Source organism: Saccopteryx leptura, chromosome 4 (genome assembly GCF_036850995.1).
Source record: "Saccopteryx leptura isolate mSacLep1 chromosome 4, mSacLep1_pri_phased_curated, whole genome shotgun sequence".
NCBI classification, from domain to species: Eukaryota; Metazoa; Chordata; class Mammalia; order Chiroptera; family Emballonuridae; genus Saccopteryx; species Saccopteryx leptura.
The window spans coordinates 168,327,761-168,346,215 of NC_089506.1; the positions used below are offsets into that span (position 1 = coordinate 168,327,761).

General features: G+C 40.5%; 2 pseudogenes; both read right to left on the reverse strand.

Annotated features, from left to right (window-relative positions):
* Nucleotides 1–11,609: 11,609 nt before the first annotated feature.
* Nucleotides 11,610–13,873, reverse strand: LOC136404276 (serine/threonine-protein kinase tousled-like 2 pseudogene; annotated as a pseudogene).
* A 424-nt stretch (nt 13,874–14,297) lies between these two features.
* On the reverse strand, nt 14,298–16,058 carry LOC136404278 (cell adhesion molecule 1 pseudogene; annotated as a pseudogene).
* Nucleotides 16,059–18,455: the final 2,397 nt, after the last annotated feature.

Genomic DNA, 18,455 nt, shown 5'->3' on the forward strand with positions numbered 1-18,455 from the left:
ACAATAATTCTTTGTATATCTATGATGTCTGTGGTGATCTCTCCTCTTTCATTTTGGATTTTATTTATTTGAGTCCTGTGCCTTTTTTCCTTGGTGAGTCTTGCCAAGGGTTTGTCAATTTTGTTGACCTTTTCAAAGAACCAGCTCCTTGTTTTATTGATTTTTTCTATAGTTTTTCTGTTCTCTATTTCATTTATTTCTGCTCTGATTTTTATTATCTCCTTTCTTCGGCTGGTTTTGGGTTGTCTTTGTTCTTCTTTTTCTAGTTCCTTAAGGTGTGAAGTTAAGTGGTTTACTTCGGCTCTCTCTTGTTTGTTCATATAGGCCTGAAGTGATATGAACTTTCCTCTTATTACTGCTTTTGCTGCATCCCAGAGATTCTGATATGTCGTATTTTCATTTTCATTTGTCTGTATGTATCTTTTGATCTCTGCGCTTATTTCTTCTTTGACCCATTCATTTTTTAGAAGTATGTTGTTTAGTTTCCACATTTTTGTGGGTTTTTCCCCCTCTTTTTTGCAGTTGAATTCTAGTTTCAAGGCTTTATGATCAGAAAATATGCTTGGTACAATTTCAATTTTTCTAAATTTGCTGATATTGTCTTTGTGGCCCAACATATGGTCAATTCTTGAGAATGTTCCATGTACACTAGAGAAAAATGTATACTCTGTCGCTTTGGGATGAAGTGTCCTGTAGATGTCTATCATATCCAGGTGTTCTAGTATTTCGTTCAAGGCCACTATATCTTTATTGATTCTCTGTTTGGATGACCGATCTAGAGCCGTCAGCGGAGTATTGAGGTCTCCAAGTATGATTGTATTTTTGTTAGTTTTTGTTTTAAGGTCAATAAGTAGCTGTCTTATATATTTTGGTGCTCCTTGGTTTGGTGCATATATATTAAGGATTGTTATGTCTTCTTGATTCAGTGTCCCCTTAATCATTATGAAGTGACCATTTTTGTCTCTGAGTACTTTTTCTGTCTTGTAGTCAGCATTATCAGATATGAGTATTGCTACACCTGCTTTTTTTTGGGTGTTGTTTGCTTGGAGTATTGTTTTCCAGCCTTTCACTTTGAATTTGTTTTTATCCTTGTTGCTTAGATGTGTTTCTTGTAGGCAGCATATAGTTAGATTTTCTTTTTTAATCCATTCTGCTACTCTGTGTCTTTTTATTGGTAAGTTTAATCCATTTACATTTAGTGTAATTATTGACACTTGTGGGTTCCCTACTACCATTTTATAAATTGCTTTCTGTTAGTTTTGTATCTAGTTTGATTCTTCTCTTTTGTTTTTCTATCATTTGTTTCTGTTTGTTTGTGTTCCATACTTCTTTCCTCTGTTGCTACCTTTTTTAAGTCATGTGTTTTTGTGGTGGTTTTTTCAAGGGTGGTTACCATTAAGTAATGAAAAGGGTACCTACCATATTCATTGTAGTACCCTATCTTATAAGTATTTCTGCACTTCATCGTCCTTTGCTACTGTTAATCTCCATTCTCTCCCCCCCCTTTTTTTTTCCTTTGTTGTCACAGTTTAAGTTTGGTTTTATTGTGTTCTTGGTGGAGCTGTTACTTGTGGTGTTGTTTTCTTTTGTTCTTTGAATCTGGTTGGAAAACCCCCTTTAGTATTTCCTGGAGTGGGGGCTTTCTCGTGATAAATTCTCTCATCTTTTCTGTATTTGTGAATGTTTTTATATCTCCTTCATACTTGAAGGATAGCTTTGATGGGTATAGTATTCTTGGCTGAAAGTTCCTCTCTTTCAGGGCCTTAAATATTGGGGTCCACTCTCTTCTAGCTTGTAGAGTTTCTGCTGAGAAATCTGATGATAATCTAATAGGCCTTCCTTTATATGTTGTACTCTTCTTTTCCCTGGCTGCCTTGAGAATTTTTTCTTTGTCATTGGTTTGTGTCATCTTTATTATGATGTGCCTTGGAGTGGGTTTGTTGGGGTTAAGAAAACTCGGTGTTCTGTTTGCTTCTTGAATTTGAGGCTTTAGTTCTTTCCACAGGCTTGGGAAGTTCTCGTCTATTATTTGTTTGAGTATATTCTCCATTCCATTTTCTTTCTCTTCTCCCTCTGATATACCTATTATTCTTATGTTATTCTTTCTGATGGAGTCAGATAATTTCTGTAGGGCTTTCTCGTTTTTTATTATTTTTGAGTCTCTTTCTTCTTCTCTCTGTTGTGCCTCAAGTTATTTGTCTTCTATTTCACTAATCCTATCTTCAATCTGGGTTGTTCTGCTAGCTAAGCTTGTTACCTCGTTTTTCAGCTCGTGAATTGAGTTTTTCATTTCTGTTTGATTTTTTTTATAGTTTCAATTTCCTTGGTAATATATTCTTTGTGTTCATTGAGTTGTTTTCTGATCTCCCTATATTGCCTTTCCGTGTTTTCTTGTATATCTCTGAGTATTTTTAAGATTTCTATTTTAAATTCTCTGTCATTTAGCTCCAAGGCTTCCAATATGTTAAGTCTTTTCTCCATAGATTTTTCCACATCTATTTGTGTTACCTCTCTTTCTTTTGTATCCATAATATTCGATTTCCTCTTTCTTATTGGCATCTGCGGGTGGTCTTGTTGATAGCACTAATTAGAATTAATAAAGAGTAAAAAGTAAAAAACAAAAACAAAAACAAAAACAAAAACAAAAACAAAAAAAAAGAAAAACAAAAAAACAAAGGGTAAAACACCCCACAAAAAAAAAAGCAGTAATAATTTATTATTTCCCCCTTTTTTTTTTCTTTGTTCTCCTTCCCTCCTCTCCCCTCCTCAGGGAAATATCGTGCCTATAATGGAGGGCCTGGTTTGCGGTGAAGAGTTCAAGGGGGCAAAAATAAATAAATAAATAAATAAAAAAAAAAAAAGGGAAGAAAATCTTAGACAAGCATAAGTTGATCTGCCTGTGGGTGACGGTCAACCAAGAGATATAATGAGAGGGACAAGAGGGAACCAGAAAAAAGGACAAAAAAAAGGAATAATCAAGAAGAAAAAATAAAAATAATAAGTAAAAATACGTTGTATTAAGTGGAGCAAAGACCAAATACAATGGAGACCTTGGGTTGGGAGGACCCAAAATGCCACAAAAACAAACCAACCAGAAAAAAACAAAAACAAAACCGAAAAAGAAAAACAAAGCCAAAAAAAACCTTGAGTCCCAAATTAACTAATTTGTTCGTGATTGAGGATTAAATGGGAGGAAAGTAAAACGAGAAAAGAAAAAACGAATAGAAAGGAAAAAATAAGAAAGAGTGAAAAACGAAGGAAGAAATAAAAAAGTAAGAGAAAAAAAACAAAATAAGGCAAAAAAAACAAAAGAGGAGAGAGTGAGAATTAAGTGTCCTGGAGTATAACCCCAAAGGAGGGTGAGGATGAAGGAGAGAAATAAAATGTAACACTTATGGGTAGTGTAGTTCAAGAAAAGGGAAGCATAAGATGGGCAGAGAATAGAAGGGCTGAGGTGGAGGAAATAAAGGCAATAAGATAGAAGGAACAAACAACAACAACTACAAAAAAAAAAACAAAAAAACCAACAAACAGTGAAACAAGCTGCAAAGTCTGTGGATTTTTCCTGATTTTGAGATGTCAACCTCTTCCTCCTTCTCCTCTCTCCCTCTTCCCGGTCGGCGACTCTGCACCCCAGGCCCTGCCCCTGCGCCACACCCAGGCAGGGACTTGCAGTTGATGGGGTTCTATGGCAATGTCACACAATTGGCTTTAGTCTTGTTGGTAGTCAAGGCCTGCCGGCGTCTGCAGGGTCTAACGACGAGAGAGTTCGCCTTCGTGGATTCTCTCTCCCAGTCCCCCCCTCCCGAACCAGCAGCCTGGCGATCCAGCCCCAAGGCTGCCACTGCTTCTGCCTGGGGAGTAAGAGGCTCAAAGAGCTGGGAAATCCCCACTCTATCCCCACTCAGTGCAAGGCTCTGGGAAGGGCTCTGACAGTCAGGGCCTCCAGTGTAATCAGGCGGGGGTGGGAGTCAATTGTTGTCAAGGTGATTGTTCAGCGCCTAGCATTCCGTTGGACCTCTCAACCCAGGCTTTCCACACTTTGTAGCCTGTTTTGGCCGGTAAAAAGAGGCACTAGTCTCTGCTTGCGACTAGTGTGGTATAGATCTTATTATCTGCCAAGTCCTTCTTGTTAGCGTTTATCCCTGAATATGGAGGCTCTATCAATCAGAAGTTGCCCCCGCCCCTTTAGCGAGAGGCACCAAAAAATATCACTCCTCTTGTCTTGGGTCGGTGAACTGAGAGAGATCTTATCAATTAGAACCGAGGGTGCGCAGATTTCACGGGTTAAGTTAATTTTAGTAATTGGGTCGCAGCTGTGCTCCCGAAGGTATTTCAGGCTGCCTGCGCGCGCCCCTCCCCCAACGCTTGATTGTTAGCTTGAATGGCTGGGTGAGGTGCCCCGCCCGCGGAGAGAATCTCCCAAGTAGGGAATACCGCCCTGGGGCCTCTCCCGCTCCCCGTGCGCGGGCCGCTGGGAACGTTAGCGGTGCTCGGTCTGCAATGCTCGGTCTGCAATCAGACCGGGAGCGCGCCAGCGGCTGTTTGCCGCTGGCTCTGCAACCGACCCACTGCTCGCGGCGGCGGCGGCGGCGGTTTCCGAGTGCGGGATGACTTACCACCGGCGCACTTTCTCGCGGCTTGAATGAACGTCCCTGCGGTAGCTTCCTCCACACCCTCATCTCTCAGATTCGAGTGATAACAGTCCTTTTGCTTTCAGTTTGCTCCGAAGATAAATTTTCCTGTTTCTAGTTGATAAATTTGTTGTGATTTTGGGGAGATCTGTCGGACGCGCTGCTCACGGCGCCATTTCCGTGACGTCACCCTATTTATATATATTTTAAGGCTTTACAAACCCTCCCCACATTCTTATAAACCTTTCCCACACTTATTTTGTTTATTTTACTGCAAAAATAATTAAAATAATAAATATATAAAAATAGCTATATACTGCTTGACCAGGCGGTGGCGCAGTGGATAGAGCATCGGACTGGGATGCCGAGGACCCAGGTTTGAGACCCCGAGGTTGCCAGCTTGAGTGTGGGCTCACCTGGTTTGAACAAAAGCTTACCAGCTTGGACCCAAGGTCGCTGGCTCAAGCAAGAGGTTACTCAGTCTGCTGAAGGCCCACAGTGAAGGCACATATGAGAAAGCAATCAATGAACAACTAAGGTGTCGCAATGCGCAACAAAAAACTAATGACTGATGCTTCTCATCTCTCCGTTCCTGTCTGTCTGTTCCTGTCTATCCCTCTCTCTGAGTCTCTGTCTCTGTAAATATATAATCCATGAGTGATGCTGTAGCAAAAAATCCACAGTACAAAATTAGATACCATATTTCCCCATGTGGTAAGATGCTCCTGTTCATAAGATAAACCTTAATTTTGGTGCCCAAAATTTGACAAAAAAAAATGTATTACATACAGTTATTGAACTCAAGTTTTAATCATCACAAAATTCATACAACTCCTCATCACTATCAAAACTCCCATCCATTAGCTTGTCCTCATCTGTGTCTGATGATGAATCACTGCCTTCAACAATGAGCACAAAAACAAGCGCGAAAAAGTGGGAAATGCAAGTAAAAAAAATCTACAACTACTGTATAAGTTGCACCCAGTTTTTAGACCCCAAATCTTTTGAAAAAAAGTGCATCTTATACATGAGGAAATACAGTATATTACAATTTAAAATCCGTGATACAGTGAGACCACAGAAAGTGAACCGCGATATGGTGAGGGACGACTGTACTGGTTTTGCTCCTTTGATTCCTTGTTAATACGCTACAAATAGAAATGTCATACAGCTCCTTTCTCCTTTGAAATATGTTTATATATATACATAATCGTTTTTTCTCTATTTTTTTATTTTCCTAAACTCACCCACATTTCTCTATTTTTTTCTTTATATGTTTCATCATCTTCTTCTAAAAATTCTCCTTATTCCTCCTTCATTACACATTCAAGGTTAAGTAGCTTGAACCTCATCCTGAGTGGAAAGGCACTGAAAGGGCTTAAGCAAAGGAGATGCTGCAAGTAATATTTTAATAAAATTATTCCAAATACAATCATCTGAACAGTGACCACAAGAGAAAATTTAAATAAAGAAGCATTTTTCACTAGGCTCATTCTGAAATCAGTTAAACTCTGAATACTTAAACTTTGTGTTCACCAAAGTAACATCAGCTCATATCCTGACTACTTGAGAGCCAGAAATGACCACAAATCTTTAATTTTCCTTGGTCACTGTCAATTACATTCTTAGATTCTGGTATTCTTCTTATTCAATATTTTCCTTTTTATTTTTTAAAATGTTTTGAATTTTATTTTATTTGTTTTATTTTTTAGCCAGAAAGACACACAGACAGACAGACAGACAGACAGGAAGGGAAAGAAATGAGAAGCTTCAACTTGTATTTGCATCTTTTTTAGTTGTTCATTGACTGCTTTCTCATATGTGCCTTGACCGGGGCCTCAAGCTGAGCCAGTGACCTTCGGGCTCAAGCTAGTGACCCTGGGATCATGACTATGATCTCACACTCAAGCTGGCAAGCCCACACTCAAGCCAGAGACGTCAGGTTTTTGAACCTGGGACTCCAGCGTTCCAGGTCAACACCCTATCCACTTTACCACCACCAGTCAGGCTTACTTACCTTTTTATGTAATTTCTTTTCTATGATCCAGACTCCCACTCTTTAGCTTACTTCTCAAACCTCTGTTGAGAATTCCCATTCAAATATTGATAACCCATATATCTTCATATTCTTTGCTCATATTTTTTTACAATGCTTATTATTTACTAAAAAATGATTCTACATCAATCTGGAAAGCTGAGCTGTGAGCAGGATTTTTTTTCCTTTTCAAAGGTGGGACAGCCACTTCTTCTTCCCCTGTTGGGCAGATAAAATACATTATGCTCACTTTGTTAAAGATGGTGCTGCCCACATGTCAGCCCATCAGCCAGCTGATAATATTAGTTGTCTTTCTTGCTTGGGATGGGCGTGATTATGTTAATATGTGTTGCAGGAGGGCTTTCACGCCAAAAGGTTTTAAAAGGAAGAGAGATCACATTCTGGGGAAGAGGGATGATGTTCTAGGAGGAGAACAGAGAGGAGAGCAGATAAAGGCCATGTGGAGGAGAGGAGAAGCGGCCAAGATGGCAGAGCGCTGAAAGAGAAGCCAGTTTGTGCAGAGAGAAGGAGATGGGGAACAGAGGTGAATAAGGCTGGTGAGCTAGAAGCCTTTGATTCTAGGAAACTCAGATAAGTCAGTAGCTTTGTGAGCACTGAATGAGTGGGTTTTGGAGCCCAGTGTGTGTTTCTATTTGCCTGCCGGGTGCAAGCTAGGATTAAAGCTAATGGACCACCAGTTCTTGGCTCTGTTGTTTCATTACTGTCTGTCCGAATCTAAGGCAGCTCTGATGGTGGCCGTGGGCTACTGGCTTTACACCCCCCATCACATCTACAGTATAACTCGTTGGACTGGCCAGAACCATTATTTTGAATGAACACCTGGGTCCTAGGGTCCCAGGCTGCTAGGTTGAGCTGGCACTAGGGAAATAGGGAATAGCAGTGTTTCAAAGTTAAGATGCATTAAAATAAAAAAAGAAAAAATGAAAAAACAACTTTTAAAAGTGGGGGGAAATATATCTAATACTCCACTGTACCAGATCAACTGATAGACCTCAAAATATTTTCTTGAAACCATCAATGCCAGAGTTTTGTCTTCTGTTTCATAAGGATTTAATAAAACTCATAAAAAAGTAAATTCCCTGAATTTACTCACTTGTTTTCCTATGTTTCAAGTATATCAGGACCCCATAAGGATTCTCTTTGTTTCCCACTGCCACTTCTGAACAATTATTTCCTGCTTCCCTGTTAAACCCTACCTTCTAATCCTTTCCTTTGCTGTCAACAATCAAAATCATTCTCACTTCCTTTACTTATTGAAAATTTTGGCCTTTTTCTCACCCCTAAATCCTACTGTCATTGAGAAACACATAGCTGATTCATTCTAAATCTTTGCTTTAAGATTTTATCATCTCCAAAACCTTTAAGTATTTCTTTTCAGCTCTATTTTAGGTACTCACTTTTTTGGCCACACCCTGGGCCTTTTTTTTTATATATAAATGCAAGTACTTTAAAACTACTCCTTCCTAGCCTTCCAGCTAGCTTTGTCTGTTACATTCAATCTAACAGATCTTGCCCATCATCAAGATCTTTAGTTTATGATTTCCTCTAATTTTGCCTATCTACCATTATTCTCTTTCCTCATTATTCTTCTTAAATTGAAAGAACTGTGTTAACCAGATGACCAGACATACAGAAAAATATGTGTAAGTTTAAAATGGGATTTACTTCATTGGGGGATAACAAGCAATTTAACAGTCACACCTTCAATTTCTCCTCATCAAAATGTTCAAAAGCTTGAGCCATGAACTCGGCTGCTTTTTTCCTGTACCACATCAGCATCGTACATCTCCAGTTCTACTCTGGATCCCATCCTACCTCGCCTTTCCAAAAGATGCAATGCCTGTAATTATGTCTTTTCACTTTTGCATCATCAATGTCTGCTTCTTCACTAGATCAATCCCAACTACAAACAAACACACGCTTGTTCATCTTTTACCTTTAAATATTTCACTGACACTTAATGCAGTTGACTTTACTTGAAACACTTTCTTCTCTTGTCTTGCCCTCAAGGCATGTATTGCTCTCCCTCTCTCCCCTGTGTTCCAAGGGCCCTTCCTTTTGCTGTACCTTGTTTCCTAAGTTCGTTTCTTCTACCTCTGTGACTTTCTAAATAAACTTTCTCTTATCGTCTTGACTCGGAATTCTTATCTTAGCTGTAACTCAAGAACTCAGGTTGCTGAAACAAGGTCTAACACCTGGTGCCATCCTTCTACCCCCAACAATAACACTCCTCCTGTATGAGCTGAAGGCAGCTACCTTCAAAGAACAATTCCTCATTTCTGTTCCTTATTTTAGGTCTTTTGGAAGGTGGGAAAAGCAAGTGCCAAGATTTTTAGAAAACAAAAAAACAAGAGCATACAGCTTCTCAAGGAACCAGAAAGTATATCCTTAATCTCATACCCTCAGCATGACCTTGCTAAAAGCACACTACAGAAATGATTGGTTTAAATGGAGAGAAGTCAAAAGCTTATCAAATATCACCACTGAGGAGGAGGCAAGGCCAGGTGACACTGGGCTCTGCCATTGTGCTCCCTATTTGATATTCTTTATGGGCCCCTCAGAAGAAAAATTCAATAGGCTTTTCATATTAATACCTGAAATTACAAAAGTGCATTTTTTGGACAGATGAGTCTTTATTTAAAAAAAAAATTGGAAGGGACAACTGTGAAGTATTCAAATTGTGAAGAAATGGCTGAAAACCTAGAGACCCAAGCTGCAGTCCTCTAACCTTATTCTTTGTATAATGGCAAAGCCATATACCTCTCAGTGCTCCTATGCAACTTTTGCCCCACTGAGACAAGCGAAGCAATTGCACACAGGAGACCAGATAGAGGAGAAAGCTGCATCTGGTTAGAATGAACATTGCCACATACTTGCTAATATGAGTTTCACTTTATGATCAAACTTTTCTTTCAAAAATAAAAAAGGGATAGAGGGTAGCTGCATGTTTTTAAAAATTAAAAACATTTAAGAATAAGCCTGACTGGCAGTGGTGCAGTGGATAAAGTGTCAACTTGGGATGCTGAGAACCCAGGTTTGAAACCCCGAGGTCACAGGCTTGAGCCTGGGCTAATCCAGCCTGAGCACAGGCTCACCAGTTTGAGCATAAGGTCGCCAGCTTGAGCATGAGATTGTAGATATTATCCCATGGTCCCTGGCTCAAGCCCAAAAGTCTAACCCCTGGCTGGCTAGAAGCCCAAGGCCACTGGCTTGAGCAAAGGGTCACTGGCTTGGCTAGAGCCTACCCTCTGCCCCCAGGTCAAGGCACGTATGAGAAACAATCAATGAACAACTAAAGTGATACAACTATGAATTGATGCTTCTCATTTCTCTCTCTTCTGGTCTGTCTGTCTCTCTCTGTCTGTCTCTCTCACACACACACATACAAAAGTATTTGAGATAAAACACTAACTCTAGTGCCTTTAACAGGCAATAACTTTTTCCCGCTGAAGTTAAAACCATCTGTTACTGGAACAAGCCAGGGTTTGAGTTGCCCATCACTGCCAGTCAATCATAGAGATGGATCTGAGTGGTATAAGAATGTCTTTTATTCACATTGATTGCCAAAAAGCTGAGAAGGCAGGAGACTCCTGTCCAAAAGAACTGCCTTAACAGTCTTGACCCACTGGCCAGTTTATATATCTTTTGGGAGGTTAATAACTCATCATGGAACATGCAGTTAGTCACATAGCAGTGTGCAGGAGATGGGAGTCCAGTTTGCAGGGATGCCTCCCTGGAGTGTCCTCTGACACTGGCACAGGTCTATCTGTCATCCTTGGTGATGCTCTGGAACAGCTGGAGTCTGGCACCTCTGGGAACTTTCTGCTGTTTCTTAGGCAGCAAAGGAAAGATTAAGATTTGTAAACTAAGCTTCTAATTATTTACAGTGCCCTAACTCCTTACAGGAAATTATGTGACTGGGCACTTACAAGAAATTATTGTAATTTAACCCCTTACATAATTTCCTATTGATTACAACTAAAAGCTATTATTACTGATATCAAATTTCTAACTTTTGGGTTCCACTATCACATCCCCAGATAAGCTTCTGTGTTATAAAATTTTCAGGAAATGTTACCTAAACTTTATTTTTAAAAAAGAAGGAGAAGGCCCTGGCTGGTTGGCTCAGTGGTAGTGCAGGAGTCCCAGGTTCGATTCCCAGCCGGGACACACAGGAGAAGCGCCTATCTGCTTCTCCACCCCTCCCCCTCTCCTTCCTCTCTGTCTCTCTTTTCCCCTCCCCCAGCCGAGGCTCCATTGGAGCAAAGATGGCCCAGGCACTGGGGATGGCTCCTTGGCCTCTGCCTTGGGTGCTAGAGTGGCTCTGGTCACAACAGAGCGACGCCTCGGATGGGCAGAGCATCGCCCCCTGGTGGACGTGCTGGTGGATCCCAGTCGGGCACATGCGGGAGTCCGTCTGACTGCCTCCCCATTTACAGCTTCGGAAAAATACAAAAAAAAAGAAGGAGAAGAAGAGAAAAGAAAGAAGAAGGAGAAGGAGGAGAAGAAGAAAGTTTAAACATAGACACTGGACTAGCCCAATCTGTATTTTCAAGTCCACATTCTTCATCTGAAGCACTGTATCAGGGATCCCCCTGACTCTGCATGTTGGCAAGTTCACAATACATGGAACCAGCTTTTCTTTTGAATTTTTACTCAGAGCCACATGAAAAGGCCATTGATGCCAGAACCTCAGGCGTAACTTTTCCTATGAGGGGGCCACAACTATTCAATGTTTCTCCTCAGTAAGAATCATGCTGTCATGCTCTATGGATGAAAAAGATTAAAAAAAAAAACAAAAAACAAAAAAAAAACAAGAAAATAAAATCACCTGGTACAGGCTTCATGAGATCCATTCAGATTTACTATGCTCCAAACCTCTTGCTGGATGCCATTTGTTTATAGCCTAGGAGTGGGTCTCAATTTGAAGAACTGTTATAGGATGCTGCCGAGGTTGATGTCATAGCAGCTTCAGCAGGACTGCTTGTAGTGACCAACTTTTGAATATGAGGCAGCAAGCAGAGGTTACAGACCAGCTGCAGGACACCAATATGGCCCTCCTTTTTTTAGGCCAAACATCGTTGAATAAATGTCATTTCCTCAGGTGGTACTACCAGCTTTGGGAGAACTGCACTTCAGTAGTTTTAAGAATGGTATTATTTTATACAGTGTCTTGCTGGGGACTGGTTTTAGCCCAAAAGCTTCCTTCCTTAAAGACACTGGTAGAAGATTACACCCACTGACCAGAGGTCAACTTTATTTGAGATCTTTCATGGTTTTTTCCCAACCACAAACATTCTAGTGATAAGTTTCAATAAGTACTAGTACCTTGAAATGTGAGCTCCATGCCATCCACTGGATTGTAGCTTTCAGTATCCATGATCTTAGAAAGACCAACATCTGTGATTTTTGTCTCTGTACATGCTGTATGGTACATGCTGTACCATTTACTAAAAAAATATTACCTGGTTTGAGGTCACAGTTTATGATGGAAGGTTTTATTTCATTTTAAGTACTTTAAAACATTCACAATCTGCATGATAACAGATCGGGACTCTTTCTCCAACATTAATTTGTGCTTATTTCAGGTAGAAGCCCAGATCATTTCTGTCACACTCTCCTAATACTGTAAAAATGAATCTGGATGATCAAGTTCTTATTAACCTGGTATTCCCTACATATATGCTTCTGATAATTCTATTTTCTCATCTCTCCAGTTTTTATTTAACTGGTGAATTTTCACTGCTACATATCTTTGTTCTGTTAGATACAACTGTAAACTTCACCAAAACATTGTTTACCCAAAAGATGTAACAACAAATATCTGCCATTTAGCACTTGGATGACCTTTAAATTATCTTCATTATGTATCCTTTTTTAGAGCCCTAATAATATAATTTTTTTAAGATAGGCAGGAGCATTGAACTGCTCCTAAATGTTCCCTAACTTGGGATGGAGTTGGCAGCCTCTGCACTCCAGGCCAATGCTCCAACCAGGGTTTAATTCATTTTATTTACTGATAGAAACAGAAAGAGAAAGGGAAAGAGAGAGGAGAGGGAAGGGAAGCATTTATTTGTTGTTCCACTGAGTCATTTATTCATTGGTTGCTTCTTGTGTGTGCCATGACTGGGAACGAACCCGTAACCTTGGCCTTTCGGGATGAGCTAACCAGACAGGGCCTCTGATATATAGATTTTTTAACCCATTCTAGCCCTACCTGGATCTCTACCTCCTCCTTTTTAAGAAGGGGACCTAATCTGAGTCTGATGATTTCTTCTTGTTAGTGCTATTCTGCTACTGTTAATATGTTGTTTCCAGTTCCGTTGGTCTTGCTTTCCTGCTGTTTCTGCTCATTGGTTGCTAGAGGGGCTGTCCATTGTTCAGCAAAAGAGGCCCAGTGTGGGACAAGGGTAAAGTGGCCCAATTTCAAGCGGTCTTCATGTCTACATGCCATCTTCTCTTGTTTTGACTTCTCTATAAGGAGTTTCTTGCTCATTGACAAGTTTACATTGTCTTACTGTTTTCTAGTGCAGATACTTTTCTGTTGTGAGGTCAGATGAGGTCTGTCTGACCTATATGGAGATATGGCTCTGGGAGCTGTGGATGCTCTGGGTTACCAGATCACCTTGAAGAGGGGCTGTTTTGCTGACCTGAAACAATAGTGAAGCAGAGGCCAGCTCCCCTCTGTGCCAGATGCTCCTGCCAGTTGCTCCATGTGCAGCCAAGGTTTTGGGAGCATCATTGACATTAGGGTTGGCAGAGAAGCCTGGTTCTTTGATTACTCCTTTGCAGCGCTGAGGTCTAAAGCATCAGGGGCTGTTCTATTCGTCCTTCTGAGGGATTGGATAGGAATGTTGTGGTGAGAATCATATAACTGGTGAAACACTTCTGCCAGGGAGGTTTCCTGGCTCACTTCCCCCTCAGTGTAATTACTCATTTTATGTTCCCTAGGAGTGCCTTTCCCTTGGCTAGTTTGATATAATTCAGCTCCACTTTTTTGGTTTCACCAGTCATTCTGTTATTTCTCAGAAGTCCCTACTTCTTTATCACTCAAAGACCCCACACTGCGCATGCTCAGGCTTGAAGACTCGCTATTGAATGGCCCCTTACTAACACCAACTCCAGTAAACCTGGCCTCTAAAAATTCCTGCTGCACTGGATCCAGGCTCTGCAATTTTTCCATCACTTCTACTGCCCTGCTGCCCACTGCTCCCTGGCTGCCAACAGCTCTGCTCACCTCCTGGGCAAGCTGGGTAGGAGGCAGGGCCTCTCCTGAGCAATGCAACCCCTTCCCAACCCCCTCCTGGAGAAGACGCTGCCGCTTTAAAGGAAGAGGGAAGCAGGGGGTGGGGGGAAATGGAGGGTCAGCTGCGGGAAGGGGTCAGCCTCCTGGCACCTGACAAAGGCCAAGGAAGATGCGGGAAGGAAGCTAACATTTTTTTTTATTCCACTAAATATTAATCTAATAAATATTCTTTTATTTCTTTAAAAAAATATTCTATTATTTATAGCAGGAAATAGGTGACAGGCCAATGAGTTTTGAATGCACATCTCTGTGTTGTGACATTTACTGTTTTTGACTCTCTGCCGACCTTGACCTTCAGAACTTACTGGGGTTTTATGATGGCTTCATATGTCAACTCAAGTGTGTCCCTTCCCTTCCCAGTTAGGCCTTGTACAGTGTCAGTCTTCTGTTTATGTACTTGAGGCTTATACTGTCCTTCCAGATACCAGTGGGTCTGCAAGTGTCCAGTGAGGACAGCGTGCTCCAGTCAACACAGCACTGGGACCCCTTCCTCCTCGTGCGCCTTCAGCATCTGCTGACTGCTCACAGTGTCCACGGCCCCTCACTCTCCCACCTCCAATTTGCCTTTTAGCCACTTATTCCCTCTGAGCCATCTGATGGTCGTGGCTGGTTTGCTAGCCAGGGCGGTGCAGCGGACTTTGCTCTCCACGCCTTCCACAGTAGCATCTTTCTGGACATCGACCATCAGATTATGTGGTGGGACCAGTACTGTGATTGTGGTATAACTTTCCTGGGGGGAAGTCAGTGTAAAGTTGGCAAAACTATCTTCCTTCATCAGAAATGGAGACAAACTTGGAGTTCATTGCTAAAAAAAATTCAGCAACTGAAACCTGCTGTCCTTCAAAGGCCTGTCCCTGAAATAAGTGGTCTGCCTGTTGAATTCAGTAGCTAAATCACAAAGTTGTCTCTCTCATTGACTTGATAGCTGATGGTTGCAACTTCTCCCTCGATAACTGTCTTGTCTTTCCTAAACAAATTCTGTCCATCACCAGGCTCGATGTGGCTTCTTCAAATTCTTAGATGTAGGACTTCTATTCAGCTTGATTTCAGGTAGTTTTAAATGATGGTTGTTGAAGTTTGCATTTTTAAAAAAGAATAATTCTCAGATCATTTTAAACAAATTTCCTTAAATATTTTTTATTGGAAATACATTGTGTCAGGTTCCTGATTTTTTTTAATTAACAAAGGCTGTAGGTAGGGAGGCATCCTAGAATACTGTATGCATTACTGCTATCATGTACAGTATTATGCACCTAAAATTGGAACAAACCTTAATATCTCTACCTCATTAGTACACAGTTCAAGTATTAAAGAATATTGATACAAAAATAACATTCACTTCAGACACCATGGCCTTTGATAGTGCTCCAAATTAGTAAATTAGCTAAGGGCTAATTCATATTATTATGATTTCTCTAAGTAGGAATAGGAATACACTGTCTGATGAACTAATGACCAGGGAATGGTCTCACATGACCAAATTTTGAAGTGGTCACTGACTACTGGCCAAAATATGTTTACAGAAGCCATTTATGGACAGGATTTAACTCCAGATGAACATCCTCAGGACCTGACCTTTGTTTTTTCCTCATTTCAAAAGCTTGTATTCAGCACTTGGCTTCTTGTTCATCAGAAAAGGCATGCTGATTTTCCGAAAGATAAATATTAATATAGCCTAGCAAACACTTATGCTTTGGAGAGTGCAGAGAGCTAATGGTTAGACTAGTTTGTAAATTTGATTAGAGCTTCCAGAACTACTTTAAAAGACATAATCCCAAACTCATAACCCTTAAGGACAAAGGAGACAAGAATACATCAGCTACCAGAAAAAAATATACAAAAGTGCATTGATGGAAAAGGAGAGGTGGGAGATTGTGTTGATAGGTAAGAGGGTGTTGCTGTACAGTTATACATCACATAATGATGTTTCCGTCACAATGGACCACATATATGACGGAGCTGTAAAACCCCTGTTACCTAGTGACATCATAGCCATTACAACTTCGTGGCATAAATTACTCATGTGTCTGTGGTGACGCTGGTGTAAACAAACTTACTTCATTGCTAGTTAAATAGAAATATGATTCATACAATTATGTACAGTACATAGTACTTGATAATGATAATGACTATGCTACTGGTTTATGTATTTATTATAAAATACTTTTTATTATTATTTTAAAGTATACTCTTTCTACTAAAAGAAAAGTTTGCTGTAAAACAGTATGCTGTTACGATAGCAACCTCATAATTCTCATGCTTACCACATCTCTTTGATTGTTTCGTTTTCTCTTATACTTGATTTAATCTCATGTTACTTTATAAATTTAGTATATCTTAAGTGTACAGTGTTTATAAAATCTAACATAGTGTATTGTAATGTTCCAGGCTCCACATTCACCACTCAGTCACTGACTCACGCATATACCTTTTAAGGGTAAGCGCCCTACACATAAGAAGGGGACCTAATCTGAGTCGGATGATTTCTTCTTGTTAGTGCTATTCTGCTACTGTTAATATTTTGTTTCCAGTTCCGTTGGTCTTGCTTTCCTGCTGTTTCTGCTCATTGGTTGCTAGAGGGGCCTGTCGCATGGCAGGAGGTTTCTGCTTTGCTAACAGTTCCCATTGACTTTCTATTTCTTCTCTCTGTAAAATTTGTTGTTGTTGTTGCTTGATAAGGTCTGGAAAGCATAACCACCTGTCCATTGTTCAGCAAAAGAGGCCCAGTGTGGACAGGGGTAAAGTGGCCCAATTTCAAGCGGTCTTCATGTCTACATGCCATCTTCTCTTGTTTTGACTTCTCTATAAGGAGTTTCTTGCTCATTGTCACACATTGATTTAATCATTCTCTGTATAAATCTAGAATCTTTTGCTGCTCATCAATCTGCTGTCTCAAATCACCATTGGTTCTTAACACATCATCTATTCAAATGGGGTCTGTCTGACCTATATGGAGATATGGCTCTGGGAGCTGTGGATGCTCTGGGTTACCAGATCCCCTTGAAGAGGGGCTGTTTTGCCGAGCTGAAACAATAGTGAAGCAGAGGCCAGCTCCCCTCTGTGCCAGCTGCTCCTGCCAGTTGCTCCATGTGCAGCCGAGGTTTTGGGAGCATCATTGACATTAGGGTTGGCAGAGCAGCCTGGTCCTTTGATTACTCCTTTGCAGCGCTGAGGTCTAAAGCATCAAGGGGCTGTTCTATTCGCCCTTCTGAGGGATTGGATAGGAATGTTGTGGTGAGAATCATATAACTGGTGAAACACTTCTGCCAGGGAGGTTTCCTGGCTCACTTCCCCCTGCAAACTCAATGTAATCACTCATTTTATGTTCCCTAGGAGTGCCTTTCCCTTGGCTAGTTTGATATAATTCAGCTCTACTTTTCTGGTTTCACTGGTCATTCTGTTATCTCTCAGAATTCCCTACCTCTTTATCACTCAAGGACCCCATACTACGCATGCTCAGGCTTGAAGACTTGCTATTGAATGGCACCCTACAAGATTTTTACTCTACCTCTTCAATATTTAGGTAATACGAAAACCATTGTTTAAAATTGTTCACAGTGTTCAGTTCATTAACATGCTGTACAGGTTTGAAGCCTAGGAGCAAGAGGCTATACCATATAGCCTAGGAGTGTAGTAGGTTAGACCATCTAGGTTTATGTAAGTGCACTCTGTGTTGTTCATACAATGATGAAATCATCTATCACTATTGTCATGACTTGTACAATAACAGCAGTTAGAATTTTTTAAGCAATTAGTGCATGACAAATGCTATCTACAGCTCAACAACTTTATAATATATACAGAATTACCCCCATAGACCAGAGAAGAAAGATGAGGGTTGATAAGGTTAATTGATTTGACAGAAGCCATGTAATTAATTAAGTGGCAGAACTGAGATTCAACCCAGATATGTGCCCAACATTTAGTCAGCATTTTTATTTCTCTTATTCTTTGCCTTTGGAGAAAAAAAAAAAAACTGTTTCATTCTCTTTCTCTGCCCCTCTTGGTGCCAATGTTCCCTTTCAGTCCTATCTAATTCAGTGTCTAGGTACTTTCTATTCTTCACACTCAATCTTTCCTAAATAAGTATAGGTCCCTTCTAGTCTGCCTACGACACATCTCATCAAAACAGAAAGGAAATAGGGGAAAAAGAATTTGATGTATTTGTTTATTCTTTATACTCTCATCCCGCTATATACACCCACAAGTATATACAAAAACATGGTCCTATCCATCACACCTGAAGTAGAAGAACAACTATTGGCTTAGGGAGACAATTACAGATGGAACAGCTCATTTCAGCAGCAGTTACAGGTCTCTTGGTCATATCACAGTCAATGACTTGGGACCTCAGAAGAATGATCCTTACAGGTTAAAAGTTTGGCTCCAACAGAATATGACAGACTCACTACACTATAGCTAGTAAGTTGCCTTTCTTAACAAATGCCACTTTCAATTC